We start from the raw sequence: 27935 nt of genomic DNA, 5'->3' as shown, positions 1-27935 counted from the left end.
CTGAATACAGAAGAGTAGTTTTCCGCTTTTGAGTAACAATTTGAAGTAAAAGTTCAGAAGCAGGACTGGCATTTCTGTAGGCCAGATAAAACAGCAGGAGCTACTGCGGTAGGAACCTTCCAATAGCCCTGGGGTACTACTTCTAACATAATTATTATTTCTTTGGGAACATTTTAGGCATTTGAAGTACTTATTTATGTAGTAAGGAGGATGACGTAAAATGGTGGAGTGCTTGGTTCTTAACAAGTAATCATAACAATCTACTTCAGTCCATGATAAAAGGCTACAGGAGTTGCATGAGAAACACAAAAATAGCAGGATCTCATCAAAAAACACAAGAACATTTTGTAATTCTAACTTTAGCCATCTTACTATTTGTTTATTTATTCAGTCAGCTATATATCTGTCTTTAAGTTATTGCACATTCCAGTCTTAAAGACTAGACTGTACAATGATAAAGGGATATGGATATATATATGTATATATTATTGAGTATATATTATATTTCAATAAAATTAATTTTAAATCCAATTACAGGGCAAAAGTCAATGGCTTTGCCTCCCCCACCAGCTTGTTACTTATCTCCTCATAACTCTCAAAGGCAGCACACTCAAAGATTTCATCAATGCTTCTAAATTATGCTCAAGTAAATCTGTCTGAAGCCCAACAGTGCAATCCTATACATTTCTAGGAAGTAAGTCCCATTGTCTTTAAAGTAGCTTAGTCCTAGAAAAATGAGTACAGTATAGGATTGCAGCCTTAAATATTCATGTGTGAAGTTTATTTTCTCACATTTATATTTCATCTTTCCTCCATCATGGAAACCATGGCAGTATACATGTCATTCTGGGGGACAGAGGGGTCACTTTTCTAGGCACTGACCAGATCCCACACCTGCTTAGCTTCAACAAGATGGCGGTCTTGTGTGTCTTCATACCATACTCTGCTACTATAAAAATGCCTCTTTATAGGTAATTCACATTTCAGGATGAGTAACAACCGTCTTGACTGTCCCTGGGTAGTGGGACAGCCTGGGGGAAGTGTGCTGAATCTACTGGTCTCCAAAGACACTGTTTTGTGAATTCCACATGACTCCACAAAATTCTGCCATTATCCCAGAAATCTCTGTGCAGCTGCATCCTTAAAAGTTGGTTCACCAAATACACTGCTGAACTTAACCTCTGCAACTGGGGGTGACTGAGAAGGACACGAACAGCTTTGTAGGCCTCATACAAATGGCCTTGAGAATAGGAGCATAGGAATATAGGCACTGCTATTGGACTTATAGGGACAAGGGTGGCACTGTGGGTTAAACCACAGAGCCTAGGACTTGCCGATCAGAAGGTCGGCGGTTCGAATCCCTGTGACGGGGTGAGCTCCCGTTGCTCGGTCCCTGCTCCTGCCAACCTAGCAGTTTGAAAGCACGTCAAAGTGCAAGTAGATAAATAGGTACTACTCTGGCGGGAAGGTAAACGGCGTTTCCACGCACTGCTCTGGTTTGCCAGAAGAGGCTTAGTCATGCTGGCCACATGGCCTGGAAGCTGTACGCCAGCTCCCTCGGCCAATAAAGCAAGATGAGCGCCGCAACCCCAGAGTTGGCCACGACTGGACATAACTGTCAATGGTTCCTTTACTTTACTATTGGACTTATACTGAGTTTATCTAACCCAATACTGTCTACAATGACTGGTTGTGGCTTTCCAGGATTTCCAGCAGGAAACATTCCCAGCCCTATTTGTAGATTCTGGGGTCTGAACATTCTGCACTCCAAGCAAATGCTCCACCACAGATACATGGCCTTTCCCTGGGTGCCAGCAGGTCACAGAGTGAAACTTGCAGCTGAAACCTCCTTCCCCAACTACATTAATTCACTGTCCATACAATGGTCACCTGGAGGATGACATTGCTGAGAGGCCCTCTGCATCTTAAAGTCTAAGATGAGATATTGAAATAGACTAGAATGAATATATATGGAGAAGCTTTAATCAGGAAGTAAAAGCTCTACTAAGATGCATCTCCTTAGCAATGAATTGTTATTCTATAAATCTTGCCCAAGGAGGCACAGTTGAACATTCATCTGAGGCTTTTTACCCTTTTGCAAGCTGGCCGAATAATGTCAGTTGGCCACTGCAGGGGTGGGTATAGTTTTGGAAACAAGCACACAAATTGGTTCTGTTTCTGGAACGATGTTTTCAAATGGTCTCCCTTCAGATGCACACATGTTTACATCAGTTATATTTTTAACCTGCAGGCACGGTAAACTTCCGTCATGCTACACTTACTTGAAGTGTATGGGTTTTTTTTATACTGTGTGCTCACCAGTTCAGCAAATTATTTCCTCTCGGTTGTCTCCTATTTCATATAAGTACTCAGCTGTCCAGATGTCTACCTTGTAGAGTACTCAGCTGTCCAAAGATCTCTTCTCCATTTCCATGCCAAAATCCCCTCATCCCCAATAACTATAGTTGCATTAGGGCAGCACCACAGGATTGGTAGGCTAAGCTTTGGTTCATATGTGCAGCTCAAGTATATGAAATGCTTGATTTATACTTTGAAAATCAAGACCATGGTGTGTGCAACTACATTTTCAGTGTTCCCCCCTCATGTTATTTTTCAGAAAGTACCTGCCAGTGCATAAATTATTATTCTCGTTGCACAGACCTAATTTTAATACCATTTCATCACAATCCTGTGCAAGGGTACTTAGAAGTGAGTTGCATTGTGTTGAATACAACTTGATCTAAGCATAGGATTGCAGTGGCAATTTGTTTGGCTAAGGTGCATAGCGGAGAGGCAGAAGTCTTGGAAATGCCGTCTGATTGACACTATCCATGGCGGAGGCAGGGCATCAACATTTGCAATTTCATTACTTCAACCTGAGAAATAAGAACAACGCCTGCCTTGGAAATTGCATTTTATTTTTTAAAACTATGTCACCTTTAATTTCATGAAATGATAGTCTGCTAAGGCCTTTTCTTGCTTGCTATTCTTTTTCTTCTTACTATTATCTTTATGGGATTAATGATTCTGTAGGGTCAGTGTCTGAGCATACAATGTTGCAGTTTAATGTTACTGCATCACAAAAAAATGCTTGTTCAGTAATGTTTCTAAATGCGCAGATTGAATAAAGTATCTCCATCAATAAGCTAATTATACACATCCAATTTTAACATTTCACTCTTTCATGAGAGCCTGGATTAAGCCTTATTTACCCTGTCAGCTTTTATACAACACAGTCATTAAATTCAGCAATAAGCCTAGATGCAAATGTGGCTGAAATAATTTTGAAAAAGAACATAACTACACAAGAAGAGCTCTGGTAGATCAGAGCAAAAGCCTATTTAATCCGGCTTCCTTCAGTGGTCAACCAGTGATGTCAATAAGTGGTCAACCAGAAGCCCACAAACAAGGCTTGGAAAACAACAATCCTCTCCCATGGTGCATTGGTTTTTGGAGAGGGGTGGGTATTGGGCAGCAGCATGGGCAAGTGAAATAATAAGATCTTATTTCCCTCCAGCTGCGGACATTTCCCTCAGTGCTCATGGAGAGGTAGTGTTGGGGTTGTGCTGCATGCAGCTGAGAGTATGAGGATCAGAGTTAGAGCTGGGTGGAATACCAGAGCAGAGCCACACCAGGGCCCAGGAATGCCAGCAAGATTTCCTGGGCCCAGTGCATTGTATATGGATTGGGCCCCTGCATCCTGCCCTCCTCTCCACAGTCTATTGGCAAGAACAACTGTCAATGTACGTATCTCAACTTAGCCCAGCTAAGAGTAAAAGGGGGAGGAGAGTAAAGAGTAAAAGGGGGAGGAGGGAATAATGTCTGCAGCCTTGGGCTCCTAGGAGGAAAGGCAGAATACAAATATATAATGTATTTCACAGTTCATGTAAAGAAAAACAAGCAGGCACAAAACAAGAAAAAGCAGCCCTTTTTTGCTTTTACTGCAGCATTTCATAATTCTGATATTTACCACAAAACACCCAAACAAAACAAAAAGTTTGCCAGCTCTGAAAGTTTGGAAAGACTCTTAAGTCTGTGCAGTTTCACAACTTTGGTGCCTGAACTACCAACTCTTGGTATAGCCTACATCACAAAGCTGTTGTGAAGATAAGGAAGGTGATGAGAAGACACTTTGCACAATTTTGAGCTCCTGGGAGGAAAAACAAGATACCAATAAACAACAAGAAGAAAGTAATCCTCCAAGCACATGCATCTCTCAGCAAAACAAACATGCAATGCATTTGCCCCTCACGCTCCCCCCTTACATTATTAAAGTACGCTCTGTAGGAATTGTAGACAATGCAGAACCAGATGAGCCAGTGCTGTGACTTAGTATAAGGCAGCTTCCTTGGCTGCTTCAAGCTGTTCATATCTCAGTGGTATGGCATGGAAGCATTGCAGGGGACGAAGGGTTAAAGCCTCCTATCTCCCATGATAGGATCCAGTCCGGATTGCCCTTACAATTGGCCGTGCCGCCGGCATAATGAGAAGTCAAAGACTTTGTGGCGGAAGGAGGGGTCCCCAAAAGAACAGGAGTGTGGCTTGCTACATTTTGACTTAACTGATGGTTATGTATTGGGTTTAACACTTTTTATGTTATAAGGTGCGTTCTAACCAATCGTATAAGCGCTGGTAGACGAACGTTCTAATGGCAAGTAAGCGCATGCACTTTCAACTGTCAACTGTCAATGGTCAGTTCATGTTGGGGCTTTTATTGTGTAGTCCTGTGAGTTTGGGTTTTGTTTTCCTCTGAGTGAGCCATTGTCACTGACAATGTTGAATAAACGTAGTTGAGGAACTTATACTGCCTTGGGCTTCTGACTTTTTCTGAACATTTAACAGTGATTGTCAGGCTTATTCTAACGAAGAGAGAGACCCCTTTTGGTGGTATTCAGCTAAGTTTTACCCAGCGTGGATGCATTGAAATTAATGGACCTAACATGCCCACGTGCATTGATTTCAATGGATTCAATCTGGGTAAAACTTAGTTGACTGCCTCCCACTAAATCCAGAATCTAAAATTGCCACTGGCAATTTAGTTAAGTAAACCTTGCACTTAGGCACAGGGAGCTAATGCCTCATGTTTTTGGCCCTAATTCAGTCAACTTTACCAAGGGCCCATCCCCACTTACTTTTTGCCCCACACTTTCTAAGCAGAGGTCTGTGCTTTCCTTTTTTTAAAATTAATTTTTATTCAAATTTCCAATAACCATTCCATTTATAATTAAACATCCAATTTAACTTATACATCCTTTTAGACTTCCATCAGCCTATCTGACAATTTTCATGTTTATCACAACTTCTCACATTTCCTAAATTTATGCTGCACTTTAACAATCCTTATTTTATCTTCTCTTTTAAGCAACATTCCTAAATATTCTTTTCACAGAGCTTCCTGAAATCCAACAAGCGTTATTTCCTGATCACACACAGTTTTAATATACTCTGTAAATTTATTCCAGTCCTCGGTGAATCTCTGATCGCGTTGGTTTCGAATTTTTCCCGTTAATTTGTCCATTTCTGCATATTCCATCAGTTTCATTCTCCATTCTTCCCTCGTTGGCATTTCTTCCTGTTTCCATTTTTGGGCCAACAAAATTCTGGCTGCTGTTACTGCATATCTAAATAACTTCACATCTGAGGTCTGTGCTTTCCTGGTCCATCTCCAAGCAGTCCCCCAACCCCACCCCACCCCACCCCGGAAAACCAGCTCTTTTATCACTGAATCAGAAGAAATTTTAGAGCTTTAAGGCATGCTTAGAAACATGGCACAAAAGCGAGTCTGGGTGAGCCCAAGTCTTGTAGCAGCAAATTCCACAAGTTTATCGTGTGTTGGGAGAAAAGGACTTAGCCCTGTCCATCTTCAACCTGTTGCTAATCAGTTTCATTATTTTGAAACTTGGAACAAATACTAAATGTATCTTATCAATGGGAACTATTTCCAACTAAGCATGCTTAGAAGTGCAATCTTAAAGGGTTTCTCTTCTGTTTGCCCTCTTGTTGTATGTTTTCAAGATCTGTTGACTTTCTACCATGATTACAACAATCAGAAGAAATTAGGAACACCTTTCTTTTTTACCAGTGAGGTTCATCCAGTAATTTGTATTATGGCCACTGAAATGCCTACAAAAGCCTCAATTATCTTATTTGTGCCATGGCAGTAAAACTTAATTTCTATGCCATTATCTGATTAGGCACGTTCTACTGGATGCTGGTTTCTGCCGTGATTGCTAACAATAAATTCAGTACGTCCTCCTGAGAGGGTCTACCTCTCCTCTTCCCTTTGTGAGACAACCAGGCTCCGCCCCTTTATGTAGCATGGTTTCTCTCAGCAAATTATATGTGCCTGGGGAAAGAATTTGTTCAAAATTAGTTACTGTTTCAGAATCTCAAGACACAGGCTCCATCCGCACTATGCAATTAAAGCAGCATCATTCTAATTTAAGCTATCATGGCTTCCCCCAAAGAATCTTGGGAAGTGTAGTTTGTTAAGGGTGCTGAGAGATGTTAGAAGGCTCCTGTTTTCTTCACAGAACTAAAATACCCAGAGTTCCCTGGGGAAAGGGGTTGATAGCTGAAGCACTCTGAGAACTGCAACTCTGTGAGGTTAATTGGATCCTCTTCAAGGAGGGTACATATTGCGCTCAGGCCTCCAGGCATCTCCTACCTGCTGGTGTTGGTTGTTTCATGGTCACTTGGACCCTAAAGCCAATAGTGTGGCTTGGGGGTGGCTCCAAAACATTATTTAAGCCGTGCACAATGTTTGCTGGACCTCTTTGCCTTCATGAGAGCCAGTGTGGTGTAGTGGTTAAGAGCTGTAGACTCGTAATCTGGTGAACCGGGTCCGCGTCTCCGCTCCTCCACATGCAGCTGCTGGGTGACCTTGGGCTAGTCACACTTCTCTGAAGTCTCTCAGCCTCACTCACCTCACAAAGTGTTTGTTGTGGGGGAGGAAGGGAAAGGAGAATGTTAGCTGCTTTGAGACTCCTTCAGGTAGTGATAAGGTGGGATATCAAATTCAAACTCCTCCTCCTCTTCTTCTTCTTCACACAGCGGATCACCTGCCCACCCTCCCTTTACCTGGTGCATTTGGCCTTGCTATGGACTTTGTTGGTCACCTGTTTTGCAACAGAGACCTGGTAGGAATTTTTCTATTTGACAGATTAGCAGGGCCATTTGGTTTTTGCCTACTGCATAGCAATCATCACAACTTTGTAAGGTTTGGTGGTTAGGCATTGGATCAGCGATGTGTGGGGAGGGGAGGTGCAGACATTACCTCCCAAGGTCAAGGGTATTCCGTTAAAGGAATCCAGGGCATGGCCTGTGTGGCATTTGCCCATTCTTTTTAAAATGTCTGTACAGGGTGAGAGAAAGAGTTAATAGGTAGACCAGTAGAAAAGCCAGAGGTGGAGCCTACCTATTTATAAAAGCGCTTAGCCCAAGGTTTGCGTTGGTTTTAGTTAGTTGGTTGGTTGGGAAAACAGTCGGCAGACAGATGGAATTAGAGAAACAGCTAGTGCAGTTGGTTCTTGTGTGAGGTGAAGTAGAAGAGTTAGAGACAGGATAAAAATAAGACTAAGAAGGTAAAGAGTAACAACGTTTTGAATGCAGTTAAAGTTTATTTGTGTCTGCAATAAACTACACTCTTCTTAACTTAAGAACCTGACTGAGACTAAGTGATTTACCAGGGAGGACCTGGTTGGTGGCAGCGGATTAGTGGTGTACGGGTTAATAGTCCATGAGACAACCTGGGGCTCCGTATGAACACCATAGGCTGGTTCTGGTCCGAAACCCCGTGGTAGGGGCAGGACCATATCAGGACCCCATGGGGACACCGGGGAGACTCCCTCTGGCAGTGTTTCAACCTTTATCAGATTCCCCACAAAAAGTGGGTGGGAGTCAGATATAGTCTGGGGATTCCAGTGGCTAAGCCAATACCACTCACATTCTGTATTCAATAAAGCTGTGGCCTAAATTTTGCCCAGTAACTTAAACTAAAATCCCATGTCACTGTTTCTTCATTTTTGGGGGGTGGTTGCGGGTCTCAAAGCGCAAATAATGGTCTCAGTTCTTTTAGACTCGCTGACCAAGTTTTGGCATGGATTTTATTTGGATTAGCAATGTGAGCCTCCTTGCAGCTTGCTCCAAAAAGTAATTGGCTCCATAGCAATGAAAAGGGAGGTGAGCATTTAGGATCTGTGCATATATGCTCTCATATGCTTCTAAACTGTGTTGCAACTGAGCCTTTAGTACATTTTAGCTTACAACAAGGTGACTATTACGCTTGGTGGCAGTAAGATTTACAGGAATATAAACATTTGGGTTCAAAGGCACCAATCAAAACCTGGTGATCTTAATGCTCACATGGATAGACTTCCACATATGATGACTACTCTGCCTTTTGCGATGAAAACAGTATTCATTTGCCAGGAATTGTGCAGGAAAACTCATGTTTCCGGATTGCCAAAGCAGAGTTTTATATTCTAAATTCAAGTTGGACTCCTCAATCTCAGGTTCTGTGAGATCTGTCAACACTTAAAGTCTACTTTGATGCTCACAAATGCGGGCACTTATTTCCATGGCTTCTAGCATGTAAAAAGATAACAAGTCTGTTTTCTTTCTCCTGGAATGAGTTTTTTATTTTGTGTGATTCAGTAAAATCTTATGATATTCAGAATAAACTGGGACACTTTGGGGAAACTTTTGGAATATTTCCTCCGACTAATTTTAAGAAGTGATGCCTGGCATTCTGGCTTTTATTTAGTTTGGTGAAACCACATAAGGATTTGGATTTGCTTTTTGTATATTTCTGTGTTCCTCTCCTTTGTAGCAAACTTTTCTTTCTGTATCAAATGTGTAGCTTGGAAACTAGGTCCTTTTAATGAAGCTTTTGAGTCTCACAAAATATGATTAATCTGATTAGTGTGCCGGCTCTTTTTATGCTAACATTAACTAACACAAAGAACCCCCCTACAGGTTAAAGTTTAAAAGTGGATTACCAGATAAAGCTAGTCTTGACGAGGTTTCTATGGTGGATGGAAAAACTGAATTTGCCTTTCACCTCATTTCAGCCGTTGTCTTTCTAGTTTCTGCCCTTCTCCCTTGTTCACCATCATGTAATTAATGTTGCAGCAAAATCTTCAAACAATTATCAGATGGCACTGGGGAAGCAACATGCAAACATTGTGAGGAAAAGAATCAGCCATAAAAAAATTTCCTTTGTTTTTTAGCATCACAATGTTGATAAGAAAATAACTTTAGATAGCTTTGAAGCCAAATCTGAATAAATATCTTTATACTGTGAAGACTTTGTTCTGAAAAGAAACTACCAAAATATAATTGCATGTATTACTTGCACTTTTCGATTTACAGTAGAGGAGAATAGGACAAGGCTCTGAATGTCTTTTTGATGAACAACCACAAAAGGCTCTCCTTCTACATACAAACACATCTATCTTTAGATAGCATTCCTCTGTGGGAGGTTTGCCTCCAATTTAATAGATAATGAACTTCTTCAGCTGAATCAGAAAATTGATAGTGAAATGAAGTTTAGAATTTTGCAAGGCAGCGACTAAACATTTGCAGTTATTTATAGGAGCAAACTGTGGTTTATTGAAATTGCTTCCTTATTTGAAGGCTCAACAGTCTGTTGGCTCTGTTTTCCCCCAGCTAGTTTTTAAATTCCTAATCCTGTTCAGTTTAAAGGTGCTATATGTCGTAGTCATGATTTTTAAAGACAACAGCAAACAAACCTGGCATATCAAATTGCAGAGAATGAGCACCTAATTAAAATCAAGGTTTCTCCTCCTTTCCCTGGGTCATATGCTAACATATCTCCGTCGGAACAGAGACTGAACAATGTGCATAGAAAGATTTTTGCATGGTCGTAGGTTGTGGGTAAAGAAAAACCAGCATTGCACAATGGCTATTGTGAGCTATTCTTAAATTTTATTTATTATATGTCAGAATAATAAAGAAAGTCACCAGCAAAAGGAGATCCACTATGGGAAGGTACTGGGATGCATCCTGCAAATGCAAATGGATCGATGATAGGGTTGTATCCGGCACAGGGCTGTGTCATAATTACCATTGCTAAGTTTATTGCTAATTACCAGTACAGGACAAAGCAGGGGTATGCCTCCCACCTCCTCCTGGCAAAACTGATAGTGGAGTGCATTTGATCAGAGGGGCAGAGGAGTTAAAAATCTGTGCTTCTGTATGTATGGATCAAGGCCAGAGTGGCACAGAGGTGGAGTGTTAAGCTAGGGCCTCAGGAAACTGGTTTCAAATCTGTGCACAGTTCTTTTGTGGCTGCTGAGGGTGAACAGCTGAAGGAAGATTGTTGGACAGCAGATTTCGTGGGCTATATCTCTAAAGAAATATCCATTTCACATTTATACAAAGGCACTGAAAAAAATATTTATTTTTTTATACTGTTAAACCAAAAAGGGAAAAGGAAAATGACTTAAAGGAAAGAAAGTACGTTCGGCTGTTGTCTGATTAAAGAAATCTTTGTCAGCTAATTTTATGAAGATTAATTGATTAGTTAATTGATTGAAGGTGCATGCATTGCAAAAGAGTTTTCAAGTTGGGAAATGCTCTGATTTAAGATTATGTTAGTCACACTAGACACTCATGGTGTAAAGAAAGTGGATTAGATGAACCTTGTAATATTGGAACCTGAGACCATCCAACAAAGCTGAATATTGGAAGATTCGGAACAGGCAAAAGCACCTACTTCTTTACACAGTAAAGAAGATGTAACTACAGTGGTACCTCTGGTTACGAACTTAATTCGTTCCGGAGATCCATTCTTAACCTGAAACTGTTCTTAACCTGAGGTACCACTTTAGCTAATGGGGCCTCCTCCTCCTGCTGCTGCGCAATTTCTGTTCTCATCCTGAGGTAAAGTTCTTAACCCGAGGTACTACTTCTGGGTTAGCGGAGTTTGTAACCTGAAGCGTTTGTAACCTGAGGTACCACAGTAGTTAAATTATGGAATTTGATACCTCAGGGTGTAGTGTGGCTAATAACTTTATTGGGCTGATCCACAAGGGCTCTCATGTACTTGTGGGGGCAGAGGTTCCAGCTTCTCAAGATGATTGAGGGGACCTGATGCACCTTCTTGCAATGTCACAAGGAGCCAGGGGGCAGAACCGAACACCCTCTGAACACTGAGGGGGCCCAGTCCCCTCAAAAAGAAACATTGGGGGGGGTGAAGAAGAAGAAGAGGAGGAGGAGGAGTTTGGACTTGATACCCCACCTTTCACTCCCCTTAAGGAGTCTCAAGGCGGCTAACAGTCTCCTTTCCCTTCCTCCCCCACAACAAACACTCTGTGAGGTGAGTGAGGCTGAGAGACTTCAGAGAAGTGTGACTAGCCCAGGGTCACCCAGCAGCTGCATGTGGAGGAGCGGAGACGCGAACCTGGTTCACCAGATTACGAGTCCACCATTCTTATCCACTACACCACGCTGGCTCTCTTTGGCCCCCAAGTGCTTTGGCCCCCAAGAGCTGGTGCCTATGTGTGGGGGAAATAGCTAGAAGGGTGCAGAGTGCTTGTTTGGGACACATGTGCCTAGGGCTCCCTGAAACCCGCTTTTCTAGAAATTAAATTTAAGCAAAATTCATGGGTTAATTATAGACAACTATGGGCAGGTAGAAGGGAATTGAACACCAAGGTGGTGGCCTGCCAAAGCAGAGTGTGCAGTGACAGGGGGTTGAAGCCATGGTGCACAAAGAAAAAGGTCATTAAATAGTTTCCTCAGTGAAATGGAGAGAGATGTTTGACTCTCAGTGGGCACGTTGCAGTGCTCTATACATTATGTGGCAACAAAAGACAGGGCCTCCTCAGTACTAGCACCCCATTATGGAAATCTCTTCTCAGATACTGCTGGCACCGAATCTTACGAACTTTCAGCATCAGCTGAAAACCTCCTGATTTTTGCCCAGGCTTTTGTGTGAGGATTGCTCATTTTGTTAATTGTCTGTAAAAAAAATTCTCCATGCTGTTTTGTTTTAACATGTTATCATGCCTTTGATTTCAAACTGATTGCTATAGCAATGAAGAATGAATTTGGATTTTAAAAAAAGAAATTAATAAATAATAAAATAAAGAACGGAACTTGGAAAGACACAAAATCAGTAACAAACAGATAAGCAATTAGAGCCCTTTGCAGGCGACTGTCTAATTATGCAAGGTTCTAAATAATGCAAGCAGAGGAGTCTTCCTGCTTCAGGAGACTCCTCACACCAGCTCACGAACAACAGTATAAAAGGGGAAAGGGGCCAGTTGTTTACTAGCATGCCCTTACTCTCCCTTGTGCAATTATCTTCACATCTGAGACAGACCTAGTCCTATCCTCATGCACTGCTGGGATGGGCCAGATGGACTGGGTTTGTCCATTCCGAATACCCACTAAGATAATGCTCAAGAGCAAACAGAAGGAGTATATTATTCACACACTTATATCTGCCAGGTGAAAATAGTTACATGGAATGAAAGGGAAACTCCTAATGCATCTTAGACTTAGCAGCTAAGGAGATACCACTGTTTCTAAACAGTACTACTCAAGTTTATATGGCATCTCTCTCTCTCTCTCTCTCTCTCTCTCTCTCTCTCTCCCTGCACACAGAAAACTAGAATATAAATGAAAAGGATCCTAGCCCAGCTTTCTTCACAACATGCCAAGTTTTCTATGTGTAGGAGGGAAATTCATTCAACCATGTGAGAGCCCCATCACCATCACCACTGGTAATGTGATATCCAATAGTCTAGAAGCAGGTTTACCAACATTAGCTTTTTGTGAGAACTTAGAGTGAGGAAGCATCATGAGTAGCAAGATATTTTCACGGGGTATTGGTAACTGGAATTCTTTGCTAAAGGATATGTCCCAACCACTTAGGAAACCCATATTTGTGTATGCAGAGTGAAATTCTATGAATGTTTATTTGGAAAGAACTGTAGTCATTGTCAGTGTGTACAGGTCAGTGTGCATAGGACTGCACTTAGATAACAGTGTGCAAGTTTTTGAGTGTCATTCAGAGCTTTGAAACATAACTAAGTTCAATGCCATAGTGAAGTAAGGAGATCTCGTTTTCTTCAAGCCTAAGTGGTATAGCATGCTTCATTATTCATCAAAACTGAGTGCATCCCAGCTATTTGTATATGTAAGGGAAAACAGGTGTTATATAGGTGGAGCTGGAGGGTATGATGCTGCCCTCTGCTGTGCAGTGGAAAGACAAATAACATGGGATCGAAATACGACTTCAAAGCTAATGGTGTGGACTGGGATTGTCAAAGACTGACTTGCCTCTTTCACTCACAGGTCAACAAGACCACTCCAGAAAATGAATGAAAGTATACTTGAAAGCCACAGTTTGAAGGGGAAGTAATTAAAAGGAAAGTAGTAGCTTGTTTCTTTCCTTCTGAAGAAATTCCTCAAAAAGCTCAATGTTGGCGGAAAGGGAAGAAGAAAATAGCAGAAGAAGAATGGGGGCGCAGTTGGTGACCAATGGAATTGGTGGCTGAAAGGTATCTGCTGAGGCTGGTGACCATTCAAAAGAAGAAACCATCACAAAGAGGACAATATACATTCCCAGAAGGATGGCTGCGATCAGGTGTTGTGAGAAGGATGTCCAACCCATGTTTTTGGCAGGCTATGGCACCATACCTCCTGAGTCAACCACAAGCCCATCTGTCTGATATGTACATTTCAAGGGTGCCGCAACAGTACTAGACCTGTCACCTAGCTGATCCCAAGGGCCAAACTGTCGTCATCAGATCTTTTGAAGCCCTGTCATCAGAACTTGCTCCTGAACATTTTAGCATGATTAACATTCCATGGCTTTCTAAATGCGTTTGTGGGAGGGAGGGTTATCAATTTGTTTTTGTTTTAGTATGTATTTTGTATTCTCATTTTGTATTTTGCTGTTGTGAACTGCCCTGGGATCTTCGGGTGATGGGCAGTATGTCAATTTAAACATCATCATCATCATCCTCAAGAAATTAGACAGAGAGAAGTTTTTCTCCCTCCTGCATGAAAATAGATCCCAGGGTCATCCAATCAAACTAAATAATGGGAGAGTTGGGTGAACAAAAGGAAGTACTTCTTAAAAACATAAGAAAAACCATGCTGGATCAGGCTGAAGGCTATCTAGTTCAGCATCCTGATGTCGTACTTTTTATTAGCTGATTATTTTCTGTTTTATTCTTTTCTGCTGTCTTTTCTTTTGAAGTTGCTGCTGCTGCTGTTTTCTGGTGTGCTATGTATAGTAGATTTACCCACTCCACACCCCTCGTTAGCTGTCTTGGAAGCCTATGCTAAACAGGTGGAGCAAAAATGCTTTAAATAAAATTAATAAATGAATAGAGCTTGACTAACACTTAACAGATTTACACAGACAGAAAGCATGTGGGAGTCCAGCGCCAACATTCAGAAAGATGGCAACCAAAAGTGATGAGATGTATGGCTAACTCTGGGGGAACCATTGGCATCCTTGCTAAAATGAAGACTAGTCAGACATAATGGAAGAATAGAAACACCTGCTGAAATTCTAGTAATGAGACCCTATTATATACATTTGGCCTGTTTCAGGGCATGTCAGCAGTCAAGAGTGATATACAGATAGAATGGTTGGTCAGCTTGGATTTCAGAGAAACGGTTGCTCAAGCATAAAACCTATTTTATGGCCTGATGAAGTGGATTCTAGTCCATGAAAGCTCGTTGTTGCTTTTTCTGGAGACTAATATGGCTGCCCATCTATTAGGCAGGGATGGGTGAATATGTCAATTACGGTTTCTCTCAGTTTCTCGTTTCTTCAGTCTTAATTTCTCTTCTCCACAGTTCCACATTAATATGTCGATTCTCTCTCTCTGTGTGTGTGTGTGTGTGTGTGTGTCTGTGTGTGTGTAGTACTCATGGAAATTCACAATTTTTGTGCAAATTTCTTTTAATATCCATATTTTTGTCTGCTGTCGTGCCCAATACAGTGGTACCTCAGGTTAAGTACTTAATTCATTCCGGAGGTCTGTACTTAACCTGGAACTGTTCTTAACCTGAAGCACCACTTTAGCTAATGGGGCCTCCTGCTGCCGCCGCACCGCGGGAGCACGATTTCTGCTCTCATCCTGAAGCAAAGTTCTTAACCTGAAGCACTATTTCTGGGTTAGCAGAGTCTGTAACCTGAAGCGGATGTAACCTGAAGCGTATGTAACCCGAGGTACCACTGTACATACATTTTTGCAAAGCAAATTTCCCTGATTTTTATATTTTACTTAATATAATGCATTTTTGTGTGCTATTTTTTTACTAATACATGCAATCTGCCCCTACACAATGCCCCTACACACAGGCAAGGTTGCTCTGAGGAAAATATGGAATAATTCCACATGATCTCCAATCTATATTTTTCCATGATATGCAGGATACAAATGTGAGAGAGGGAAGAAAGAAGAAGAAGTATCCACCAGTGTTCCAGGAAGCACAATCCATTCATCCCACTGCATTCATCACTATTCTGGAACAAAAGTATAGTATGGCACTGTAGTTGATGTAATTTGTATTTTCAAGATTCAGTGTTATATCAGACTAAGTTATACTCAGAGTAGACCCATTAGAATTAATGGACCTAAGTTACTCATCGGCATTAATTCCAATATATCTGCTCTAAGTAGGACTAACACTGGAAGCAATCAGTTGTGTCCAACCTATCATTGTATTGATATTTATTTATTTTTCTTAATTTCAGAATTTATAAACTGCTCTATTTCTGTATCCAAGTGGTGTATAAAATGTAATGCGGATAATAAAACAGCATTCCAACTTTTTTAAAACCAGCAAATTAAAAAGTGCAGAAATAAAAGAAGACCTTGCATTATAAATAAATAAAACAAAATGAATTTTGCCTTCAATAGAAATGCTTATGTTGGTAGAATACTTTCTGAAATATGTGGCTGCTAGACTACGACTACTACTAATATTTCTTACCTGCCCTTCATCATAAGGTCCCAGGGTAGGTTAAAGGTAAAGGGACCCCTGACCATTAGGTCCAGTGGTGGCCGACTCTGAGGTTGCGGCGCTCATCTCGCTTTATTGACCGAGGGAGCCGGCGTACAGCTTCCGGGTCATGTGACCAGCAGGACTAAGCCGCTTCTGGTGAACCAGAGCAGTGCACGGAAACGCTGTTTACCTTCCCGCCAGAGCGGTACCTATTTATCTACTTGAACTTTGACGTGCTTTCAAACTGCTAGGTTGGCAGGAGCAGGGACCGAGCAATGGGAGCTCACCCCATCGCAGGAATTCAAACCGCCGACCTTCTGATCGGCAAGTCCTAGGCTCTGTGGTTTAACCCACAGCACTACCCGGTTACAGCAATTTAAAAATACAATATTAAAAATAGCTGAAAACATTATTTTCCCTACTTCTCATTCATGCATTAAACTCTATATATGCTGCACAGAATGTGTGTAAGAGACATACCATGGCCTTCCACTTAACCCTGTGGATCTATTTGCCGAGAACAGGGAACAGTCTTCACTTGCTTGGGGTGTTCCCAAACTTGACATGGATTGCTGGGTTAAAAGGATGGTGAGATAAGGGCTGCAGGCTGATCCAGAAAGGCAGTACTTCAACAAAATGGAGTTGGAAAAGTTTGAGAATGTCGTAATGCTGGAGAGCAACAACAGAAGAAGGCAATCACTGTCATTTCCTGCTTGGGCTTCCCCAAGGAATCTTGTTGGCCACTGTGGGAAATAAGATAGCCTCCAACATTTCTCCAATGAAAACAGGGACGTCCTATTCAACAACAATAACAATAACAATAACAATAATTCTATCCCACCCATCTGACTGGGTTGCCCCAGCCACTCTGGGCAGCTTCCAACATATATAATAACATAATAAACATTTAAAAACTTCCCTATACAGGGCTGCCTTCAGATGACTTGGGGGGGTCGGATAACTCCATGCCCTCCAATATTTCTCTGGTGAAAACAGGGACGTCCTGGACAGCTTCTGTAAATCTGGGACTGCCCCTGGAAAATAGGGACACTTGGAGGGACTGAGATGGACCTTTGGCTTGATCCATAAAGACATTTCTTATGCTCCTAAAACATCAAATATCCATCCTTTTATTTCCTAAATAGCTAGCTTTCAAACAGCTTTGCCTATCTCATTAAGTCATACATTAGATTAGCACCAATGTTACTTGTGATATTTTTAAAAAACTTGGTGCGCATGAAGTTATAATCACAATTATCTACAGCAGTAGTTGCTCTTACATTGCAACAGGCAAGGTGGTTTTGATTTCTATTGGCAGTGTTGTGGTTTTTAAGGGGTTTTTAAGGTTTTTTTGGGGGGGGGTTGGTTGTGTTTTCTTTTTGCAATTACAGTTCTTGAGAGGGTATCTGCTTAAACCCCATCCCCCAGTCCATCTCACTCTTTTATCTCAGAGGTATACAATTACCCAAGTGTGGGAAAATTTGGCCCAGGTTGACATCTTACTCATAACAGCTTCACTTATTTCCCTCCTTTTCTTTTCTGTTTTAATCTGCTGTGCCCCCTCTGAATTGTTTATTTGTGGATGCCATATTATATTATTGAATTACTTACTGGTGTGACAATGATATATTGAATGCATAAATTACAATCTACAAGCAGAATGAAGTCGTCCCCCCCCCCAAAAAAAATGTTTTAGGTAATTAGGGGATGAAAAGCACCATGTTTATTTGCTCTTATAGTGCATTTAATAAAGCATGCAAGGATATGACCACTATCCCACTAAAACACAAGGGAAAATGAATGATGTTACTGTAAATCTTTACATCAATCATGCCTGGTACTTTAGAAAACAGTATTGTTTTGTTTGCATTTCAGAAGTGACAAACAACTCCTCTGACTGGCTTAACATAGTCACTTTCTATTAGTCAAGACCAGAAGCAAGTCAGAATTAAAACGTGGCCCTTGGTTGCTAGGCAGCTGAGTTGTCTTGCCATGGTGGTTAGTTTCCTTTTCATTGAATGACAACAGCAAAATGAAAGAAGTTTTGAAAAACTTGATAATGGTTTTCAAAGGAGGAGGATAATTGGGCTCGCTTGCGCAACGCTGTGTGGAAACTTTTGCTTGGCGGTAAGGGAAGACTGTCACTAAAAATTTCAACTCTTGTACACAAACTTGACCTAGAATCTTCTCCAGATTTTCCTCAGTTCATTTGTACAACACTTCTCTCAGACCAAGGGGTGCTGGGATGAAAGAGATAAGACAGATGGGTAATGCTCCAAAGGAATAAAGGAATCAATAGTTGTGATTTTAATCCATCAATGAAAAGGAGGAATTAAGTGAAATCTTTAAAGTGAGGATTGTGTAAAAAGGTATTTTGAGACTAGCCACCAAATACATGATATATATTTTATGACTGTGCTTTTAAACTACTGCATTTCGCTTCTTGTCTTTACAAACCAGAGAATATTGTGACGAGTTGCACCAAAAATTAAGCAATTCTCTTGCTGTCATTTTTTTTAAAAAAATCCTCTGCACAACAGATAATTGATTCCACCACCACCCCCTCAAAAATATATCCCCTAGGTATCAAAAACATGTAGAACATAACGAGATGATTGGGAGGTAAGCTTTTCTAAGAAACATTTATCCTGGAAATTAATGAGATAATAATAATTAAGTTTGCTACATGGCTGCATTAGCATTTAAGCTGATATAAAAGTCCAATTATGTATAACTGTCCATATCATTAATTTCCTTGGGTTAAAAAACAACAAACAAAAAAAACAAAAAACACTGAGCAAAATGTACCTATAATGAAAGAAGGGACCAATTAGCATTGGATTAACATTCATGGTTATTTACAGTTGTTTTTGTGCTTGTTCTTGTGCTCTGACTTCCTAAAATTTCACAACCCAAAGATTTAGAAAAAAAGGGTTGTTTAGACGCAAGGTGCAATGAAGTGGCTGAAGCCATTGTGTTGACACCACCTCTCTCATTATACCCTCTCAATCAACACTCGGCACACAGGAAGCAGCAATAAAGCCCATCTGCCATGGTTAATCTGCAGGCAAACCCACACCCAGGGCCTGCGCCCGTTACTCTCCAGCCGTATTATTCTCAGATCCAAAGCTTCATAAGGGATCAGCCAAAGTCCATTAAAGTAAATAATAGCTAGAAATGACAGGCTTAGCAAGGATTGGGAGGAAGTTGAAGACCAATCTGAGCGGTGAGCTCTGATTAATAGAGAAAAGCATTAGGAGAAAAGGGGAGAAAAATGACCTCAGCCTGCTCCAAAGAATTCCTGAACCTTGGTTGTTAGGGCAAGTGCTACCATCTGAGACGTTAGTGATCCTTGAATTTCCTTCACTTTGATGCGGCTCAAATGGGAAAATTTTGAAGGTTCACCCAGGCCCCAGGCCCCAGCTGGAAAGGCGTCTGGAGTCAACCCTGTCAAAAATTCTGTTGTGTAAAAAGAGAAAGAGCGAGGGAGGGAGGAAGAGAGAGGGAAAGGAATAAAGAAAAGGGGGGAAAGAGAAGCTTTTTATTAGCTAGATTGCAACAACAACAAAACCCTCTCAACTTTCGTAAGGGAAAAAATGTGTGCTACCATTGGTTGCTAGACTGTAATTGTTCATAAATTATCCAAATATAGTCTGTAAGCAAATGATGGAACACTAGTCAAAACAAGAAGTCTTCCTCCGTTTCTTTCATTTTTTTTAAAAAACACATATGTATTAATTTCAGTGGCAAACGAAAGAGTGCTGTCTGGAAGATAAGAAAGATTGCTTTCAAGGATGTTCCCATGCAGTGTTTATTCTCTGTTTTCTCAGCTGTATGTTGTGCATGAACAGATTGTAAAGAAAGAGCAGGAATATCGACCCTTGACCAGGTCTTCTTTTTGCCTTGTTGACTGGCTTCCTGGTAGCAATAAATGAATGAAGATGAACAGTTCAAAAAGCATATGCGCTGCCACTTCCTGCATACTCAGGAAATGTTTGCCTGAATAATAGATGCATATGATTTCTGACCAATAGGAATGAGCCCTACACCTTTCAGATTTATACCTCTTTAGAAATGGCTGGACCACATCCAAGTTGTATGAATCTATCACCTTATTCCTAATGCAAATGTCAGTGAGCTAAGCAGATATTGAATTACTTTAAAAAAAACAAAAACAAAAAGTTGGATCAACTTTAAAGTTGACCCAGCCTCAGATAAAACTACTCCAGAATATGGAATAAAACTGTACAGGTGCTGGCGAGAAAAAGGAAGGGGGAAGAGAATGATTCGTCTGTGGAAGAACTTCTATAAAGGGTGCTCATTTTGTGTTGCGATCTAACTAAAAAAGAGAGAAAGTTTCTAATACGGTATGCAGGTTTCATAAGTAACATGGGAGTGAACAGGAATAATGATGGCTGAGGCACAAAATTGCTGATAACCTGGCTAATGCACTGCCTGTGTCCACGTGATGCAATTTTCATATTTTAATCTTAAGTAGAACGAGAAATGACAATTACGAAAAGACAAAATAGATACCACCAACAGCTGTAATGGCTATCTATGCTGCTCAAGGATAGGCAAAAAGGTACAGTAAATCAATATTAAATTCTCCACATATGCAGGTATAGCAACCACGATATCATATAACATCATTATAAGCAAACCCTAACACATTTTGGACAGTTCTCCTTGAGAATGCAGGATGTGCAGCTAACTAGACTTCTCTACTTTCAGCTGTTCTGTTTTAAAGGGAAAATATCATCTGTCTAAATGCATGTTGGGCCTTCTGTACACATGTGTGCATTTGAAGGGGTTAAAAGTTCATTATCCTTATTCATGCTTATTAATATTTCTATCAAGTTTTTTTTAAAAAAAACAACAACAACCCATTTGTTGTTGAAGTCCAACATTTAGGCAGCTTGCCTCACAGTGAACATTTGTTCTGGAGTGCTCCAACATAATTCCTTTTCTGAAAACAATTCTTTATTTAAAAATATTTATTAGGACATCAAATGAAATGTGCTAAAGAAAGAACAACCCTGAAAAGCAAATAAAACCATGAAGATTTGATATGGAATTTGTGCCAATTTACTACCATCTTAAATGTATCTACTCAGAAGTAAGTAACCATGGAACTTGCTCCCTGTTAGGAGTGAGTGTAGGATTGCAGCCTAAATTTCACTTAACAAGTCAACTGAAAAGTTAATAGTAAGATGACAAAACATTGTATCAAGCAAAGGACCAGTGGCATCAGTGGCAGAAAGGAAAAAATACAGGAGTATAGAATTTTATGCTATAACATTTTGAAATATGAACTGTTCTGAAAATATTATCTACAGAAGAGTTTACATAGTCATCTACTTTGACCTTTCACCTTTTAAGCAGATGTTATGTGGCTAACAGGAAACACATTATCCCCAGGTTATTGCAATTTTCCATATGTCCTATAAACAACATTTCCACTGCCATCATTATGCACTGTTCCTGTTACATTGAACTAAATTCCATTAATTAGATGACTCATGCTGCTGCTGAAAAATCTTTTTGAAATAAAATTTTCTTTTTTACAAAAAAAAAAAGGCAGGAGAAAAATGTTCTCTTTTATTCAACATTTCATATTCCTATATGTCTAGGTGGTTGCTTTCAATAAGAAATGCACTTTGCGGGATTTGAAACATGTTGACTCCAAACCTGGACTCCCATCTAACAAAAAGAGGAGAGATGGAGCATGTTTTATAGAACTGTGCCACTGGCGCCAATTAAATGATATATTTAAATACCATTTGGGATTTATTTATTTGGACATAAGCAGAAATAATAATCATTTGGGATCATTCAAAAGAATGGCTTTTCTAGCATCTAAGCCCAATCAGTGAACTCAAAGTCACTGAGTGAACTATTGGAAAGAATTAAAAAAATAATAATACAAGAATAACAGATTGTGTTTCCAGATCTACGTTGCTTGGATTCTTAAACAGGAACACCAGCATGCAATCTCTCTTATAATATTGCTTAGTCGCTGTTGGATATTTTCTTTATGGTTATGCTTTTAGCTGTGGCCACTGTATGGACCACAGACTCCTATAGGTTTTGCTTAGATTACTGAAAGCCTCTTATTACTCAATAGTAAAAAAAATAAAAAATCCAGGGGTGAAAAAAGCCAAGAGCCCTAGCTTTTGGTTTTGCTGTAAAAGAACACATTTGCTTTGTGTGTGTGTGAAGCCAGCCAAGATTTCCCAGGTACTACACTCAGGCACTAGTTTGCCACAACACAGACCAACGCTCACAGTACATTTCAGCTGCACTTATTTCCACGGCATTTACACGACACATGTACCTGTGCAGTAGACGGTGGTCAGTGTTTAGTGTGTAAATCACATATATTTAAATATATGCAAAACACAGAGGGCTAATATTTTTATATACTCTGATGGATTTCACGAAGAGGAGAAGATTGAATCCACAGATGTTCTTTTGCTGACAGAGAGGTGCCTTCCATGAATGGAACATTCCTCTCATAAGTGGAAGGGCACTTTTGAATCTAACCCTTGCCTTTGGATCTAACCCAATATATATTTCAAATTATTTCCCAGAGGCCACTCAGGTTGAACTAGCCTCTGTTGAGAAAAATCATTCCTATGATTCTTCAGTGGGCTTTATTGTTATTATTTATTAGTGGCAATTATACTGTTTTAATGGATTTCCATTAAGGAAGTCCATGTAAAACTGCACATTAGTTGCTTGTAATCCATGTATTCCAACAATGCTGGAATAGTATCATATGAATAATGTTAGTAACCGGGGTACACCCTTATCTAGAGGAACGCCATACTTGTTAAAACCTATATTATTTTAAAGGCAAGGATTCTTATGTATATTGTCCAAATGATAGGTTTAGCTCACAGCTGGAAACCCATAGCGAAGATTTCTAATGCTTGCTTCCTTCGCTACATCACATTACTAAGCTATCATATATTCTACAGGTGAACACTCAGTTCTCCAAGTGTGGATCGTTGTGAAACCAAAATGGCACCATCTGTGCCCAACAAGGAGATATCAACAGGCTGGGGGGGAAGACACAGGTTTGCTTCTATTTTTTTGTATAGAACATATATATAGAAGAGACCCCTGCAAGGAATCAGCTCCATAAACACACACAAAACAACAGACAAATGAGTACCGAACATGCTAACATTCAAGGCTGGTTGAGTGTTGTTGGCGAGGAAGAAAATGGGGGGGGGGGTGCTGGCTGGACTTATTAGCCAGGGAAAGTGCTGATTGGACATGGCTGACTGGCTGAGGTCATGAATAGGTGCACTCAATGCTGCAACATTTTGCGGTAGGTCCCACTGGGTATTTTTAATCATCCATAGATTCGTTTGTTAAAGCCCACACATTTTTGCCAGTATTTTGTGGAATAAAGTACATTGACACTAACATGACATTCCTCTGCTCAGGGAAAATCCCATATTCCTGAGCAGGGAGATTCAGCTAAGGACAAGAATTCCAGAGACACTCATAGCCTTTCAGCATTGTTCTCTAAAAACTTCCAGACATTTCAGTAAAATATGTGAAAGCCGTGTGATAGAAGAGCATTGTATCTCTTGGGAGTTTGGTGGGAATAACTGCTGGTTTTCTCAACCTCCTACTTAATACAATATGCAAACATATTGTTTATCATTTCTGCACCAGAGGTGTCTAAGTCCACAGGATAGGGCAGGTGGTAAATCTACATACATAAATCAATAAATACAGTCCCTTCCAGAAATGAAATAGCAAAAGAATTCCGCATGCAATCTCTTTTAGACAGGCAATGCATAAGCCCACTCAAATGCTGCATTTATCACTGGGATGGTCAGTTAGATGGGTGGCAACTGGAAAGAGGGTCTTTTCAGCTTGAGGATGGACTGTAGCTTGGGAAATGACAGAACTCAGTGGCTGAGCTCATACTTTGCATGTAAAAGATCCGAAGTTAAATCCCTAGCATCTTCAGGTGAGGCTGAGAGTCCTACCTGAAACTACACAAAGTTGCTGTGCTTCAATGCAGACAATAAGAAACTTGCTCGACCAACTAGCTCATGGGTAGGCAAACTAAGGCCCAATCCGGCCCAATCACTTTCTAACTCTGGAGCGCGGACGGTGCAGGAATCAGCGTATTTTTTACATAAGTAGAATGTGTGCTTTTATTTAAAATGCATCTCTGGGTTATTTGTGGGGCATAGGAATTCGTTCATTTCCCCTCTCAGAATATAATCCGGCCCCCCCACAAGGTCTGAGGGACAGTGGACTGGCCCCCTGCTGAAAAAGTTTGCTGACCCCTGAACTAGCTGGTCTTGGTCTAAGGCAGTTTTTTGGTTCATTGAGACACCCTGGTTACACAATACCCACTGAGCACAAACTACAATGTTATTCCAACACCCAGCAAAGGCATTTCTATTCACCCTGGCTTTAAACATGTAATATCGGTTATGTGGCAATTTTATTTGCTTGGCTGGTTCATGTTTTTGTTTTATGTTGTCTTTCTGCTCTGATTTCTGTCTAAATCAGGCATGGGGAATTTGTGGCCTTCTGCATGTTGTTGGACTCCAACTCCCATAATTTCTGGCTCAGGATGATGGGAGTTTGAGTCCAGCAACATCTAGATGGCCACAGGTTGCATATTTTTGGTCATAACTTATATTAATGTTTTACTGTGCTGGCTATACACCCAGATAGCTTTTCTAAAGGGTGGCCGAAATGTTGTTTAAGCAAGCAAGCAAGCAAGCAAGCAAGCAAGCAAGCAAACAAACAAACAAACAAACAAACAAACAAACAAACAGGGGTTTGTTTAAATTGGCGTGCAGTTGGTAAGACAATGTGAGCTATTCTGGAAACACCCCTTTGCAAGGCTTACAGTATTATCTGTTGCCATAGTACATCTCAACAGTTGTAGACATCTGTTCCCTTCCCCTTTTAAAAATGGGAATGGGGGCAATTCGTACTTTAAAAAAACTTGCAAAAGAGAAAAAGGTCATTTTAAGTACATTGTTTGGCATCACATGTTTACATGAACAATGTAAACATGGTTCAAGGTCTCACACACATCTGATTAATATAATAGCAAATAAAGTAACCGAGACTTCTGGTTTGTGTATTACATATGCACCATATTCTACAATGACTATATTAAAGCCTGCATTTACCAACAGACTGCTTCATTTCATGACATGAATTATAATAAATCCTGTGGGAGGAAGGCCCAGTTATAAATTTAATGGTAGTAACAATAAATGGCCATTTTCAATGTTAAGTTTTCATATACATTTATGCAGGCACACTTGTGCTATTTGTAGTGTGGGAATAACTGCCCATGCCAAAATGTGACAAGAACTAGGGTTATGTGCATGTTTCAGTATTTAAAAATGAACTGATACAGACATTCTTATCTTATGCTGCATTTATGCCCTCAGCCTATTGCACACTAAAATGAAAGGTGAAATGTCACCTTTAAAATGCCCCATGATGAAATAAAACTTGGTAGACCACATCACCGTTGGCGGCCAAGGGCAAAAGAATCTGTGTTTGTGTCGTGAATTGCTATTTATTTAAATCTGTCTTTTTCTTGATAATAACCATTCAGGTAAGTGAGGTTTTTCTCCTGGCGTCTTGTCAGGAGTTTGACTCTTGACCACCAATAATGCTTTGATTGGGTTCTGTGGGCTTTTGATGGGCCACTTACTCATCCCCTCAAATGAGGAAATTCATTGCCAAAAAGAGAAAGGGGGGGGAGAGAACACAGGTTTTTTCTAAAATTAATACATGCTAAAAAAATAGGCAGAAATTTAGAAATAGTGATTATAATTTAAACAGAAATATAGCATGTCTCACCATAGCCTGAGAGAATGGGACCAGGTGGTCTGTTTGCCTGGTCAATCTGCTAAGCAGCTGCTAACTGTTGACAGGACACATCAAGGATCCTTGTTCTCCTTTTTATGATTCTTTGGTTTTAAACTAGACATGGACACAGGGCCGGTCCTCAAACAGAGGAACTCCTTAAACAGAGAACTAACCATCTATAACGGTCCTCTATAAAGTAGGGCACACAGCAACCATCGCCTTAGCTTTTGATACCACCTCTCTCTGGCCTCGTTCTCACTGAGGTGGCAAACCTGAATCTGGGCAATACCACTCAAGACTGCAGGTGACCAAAAGCTCTTCCATAGAATTGGGGCTGGGATTCAGAAAGTTACACGTCAGGGAGGAATGTGCTAGGCTAAAAGCCCTTCTCTATGCCATCTAGTTTTCTAACTAGAATAATAATAATAATAATAATAATAATAATAATAATAATAATAATAATTGCACAGCAAAGCATTCAGTTGTGTAAACTCCATTTTAAATTCAGAGTAGTACAGCCCAGCCAAAGATTTAGCTTAACAGCAGCTAGAATTCTGTCAGCTCCTGGCCCTGACGCTGTGCCAGTTACACTCCAGAAATGGGAACGTTGGTATATGAAATCAAGAGTGTCGTTTCAAAAAAGACAACAAAAATATGATTATTTTTTTCATTGAAATTGGTAGAACTGGTCTTGAAACTGTACTCATTGGTAAATCAATACCCACTGCCTCTCTCTAGTTACATTTTTTGTGTTGTTTACAATTAATCAGCTGAGATACAATGAATCTAGATTCTTAGTGAGAATGATATATAATCTAGATGATAGATGATAGATAGATAGATGATAGATAGATAGATAACATAAAAATGAGTACACCTTCGTTTTCCCAGTTAACCAAATTCATTTCCTGTCCCCGCCACCGTATTTTCCCTGCCCTTGTAAATGAAAAATATAAATAGTCAGTGATCACCACCAAAACATATTGGCAGGACTGTCTAACCACATTTTAGAAAGGGCATAACAAGCAGTATTTCAAGTATGGCTATTGCCAGTGGGGGGAAATATTAATTAGGATATGCAGAGCTCAACATCCTACAATTCATACATTAAACTTTTAAGCAGCATCAATCCTGTCATTTCCAGAACTTTGGGTTTTTTTCTGCTTCTCTCTACCTCTTTCTGCTCTTCTGTCTAATTTATCTATGGCACAACCTGCTGTATAACCCAGTTCAACAGCACGACCTGTAAAGAGTCTTTCAGTATTTATCCTTTTGACTAAACTGTAGCTCTTCAGTTGCTAAATTCATCTTGCAAATTTAGTAAGTTTAGTGGCCAAAGAATAATTTTTTAAAATTTGTTCATTATCCCCTTTCCCCACTAGTTTTTAAAATTTCATCATTTTTTAAAAGCAAGGAAACATATACATATATGATAAAGTGTGTGTGTGCACATATGTGTGTGTGTGTGTGTGTTGTACTTCCATCCAGCTATGAATCCATCCACACTTAGACTTTATCACGGCTTTCATTTTTTGGCCGACGTGTTTTACATAATTTCCAGCAACATTTCTTGAAATATAATTTAGATGCCTTCAAACCCCTCAAATAAACTTTCTCTTGGTGGAAATGTAACTCCCGGTTATTTAAATATATTTTTATAATTAATAATAATAATAAACACATGACATAGCTGCTATCACTACACAAATTTGGGCAACAGCACCACAGCTACAGTACATGTCTCTAAATCATTCTTTGGTCAGTTCCTCCTGGGATGTTGCACACAGTTTCCAGTCTGACAGATACTGGACATGTCTGAAATCACTTGTTAGATATCTGTGACATAAATAATTTTGTGTTTTCAGTACTATGCAAAGCCATTCCCTAGGTATTTAAATGGAAATTTGATCATAGTTGTACACTGCACAATAATGTAAAATGTTGTTTTACGTCGAATCTTATGAAATTAGAAATTAACACACACGTATTCATGACATAACCCCCATAACGTTCGTCTGCATTCCAAAATAAAACCTAATTTCTTTTTCAAGGAATATTGT

The 27935-nt window shown here is 40.1% G+C and overlaps 1 long non-coding RNA gene across 1 annotated transcript in view; it reads left to right on the top strand.

The window, feature by feature from the left end:
- Nucleotides 1-27935, top strand: part of LOC310845184 — a 589082-nt gene that overhangs the window by 433299 nt on the left and 127848 nt on the right. The gene's annotated exons all lie outside the window — the stretch shown is intronic.

The sequence above is a fragment of the Podarcis gaigeae genome, assembly GCF_964106915.1.
Source record: "Podarcis gaigeae genome assembly, chromosome: 5".
Taxonomy (NCBI): Eukaryota; Metazoa; Chordata; class Lepidosauria; order Squamata; family Lacertidae; genus Podarcis; species Podarcis gaigeae.
The sequence above is the reverse complement of the archived record's forward strand: the minus strand, read 5'-3'. Positions and strand labels throughout refer to the sequence as shown.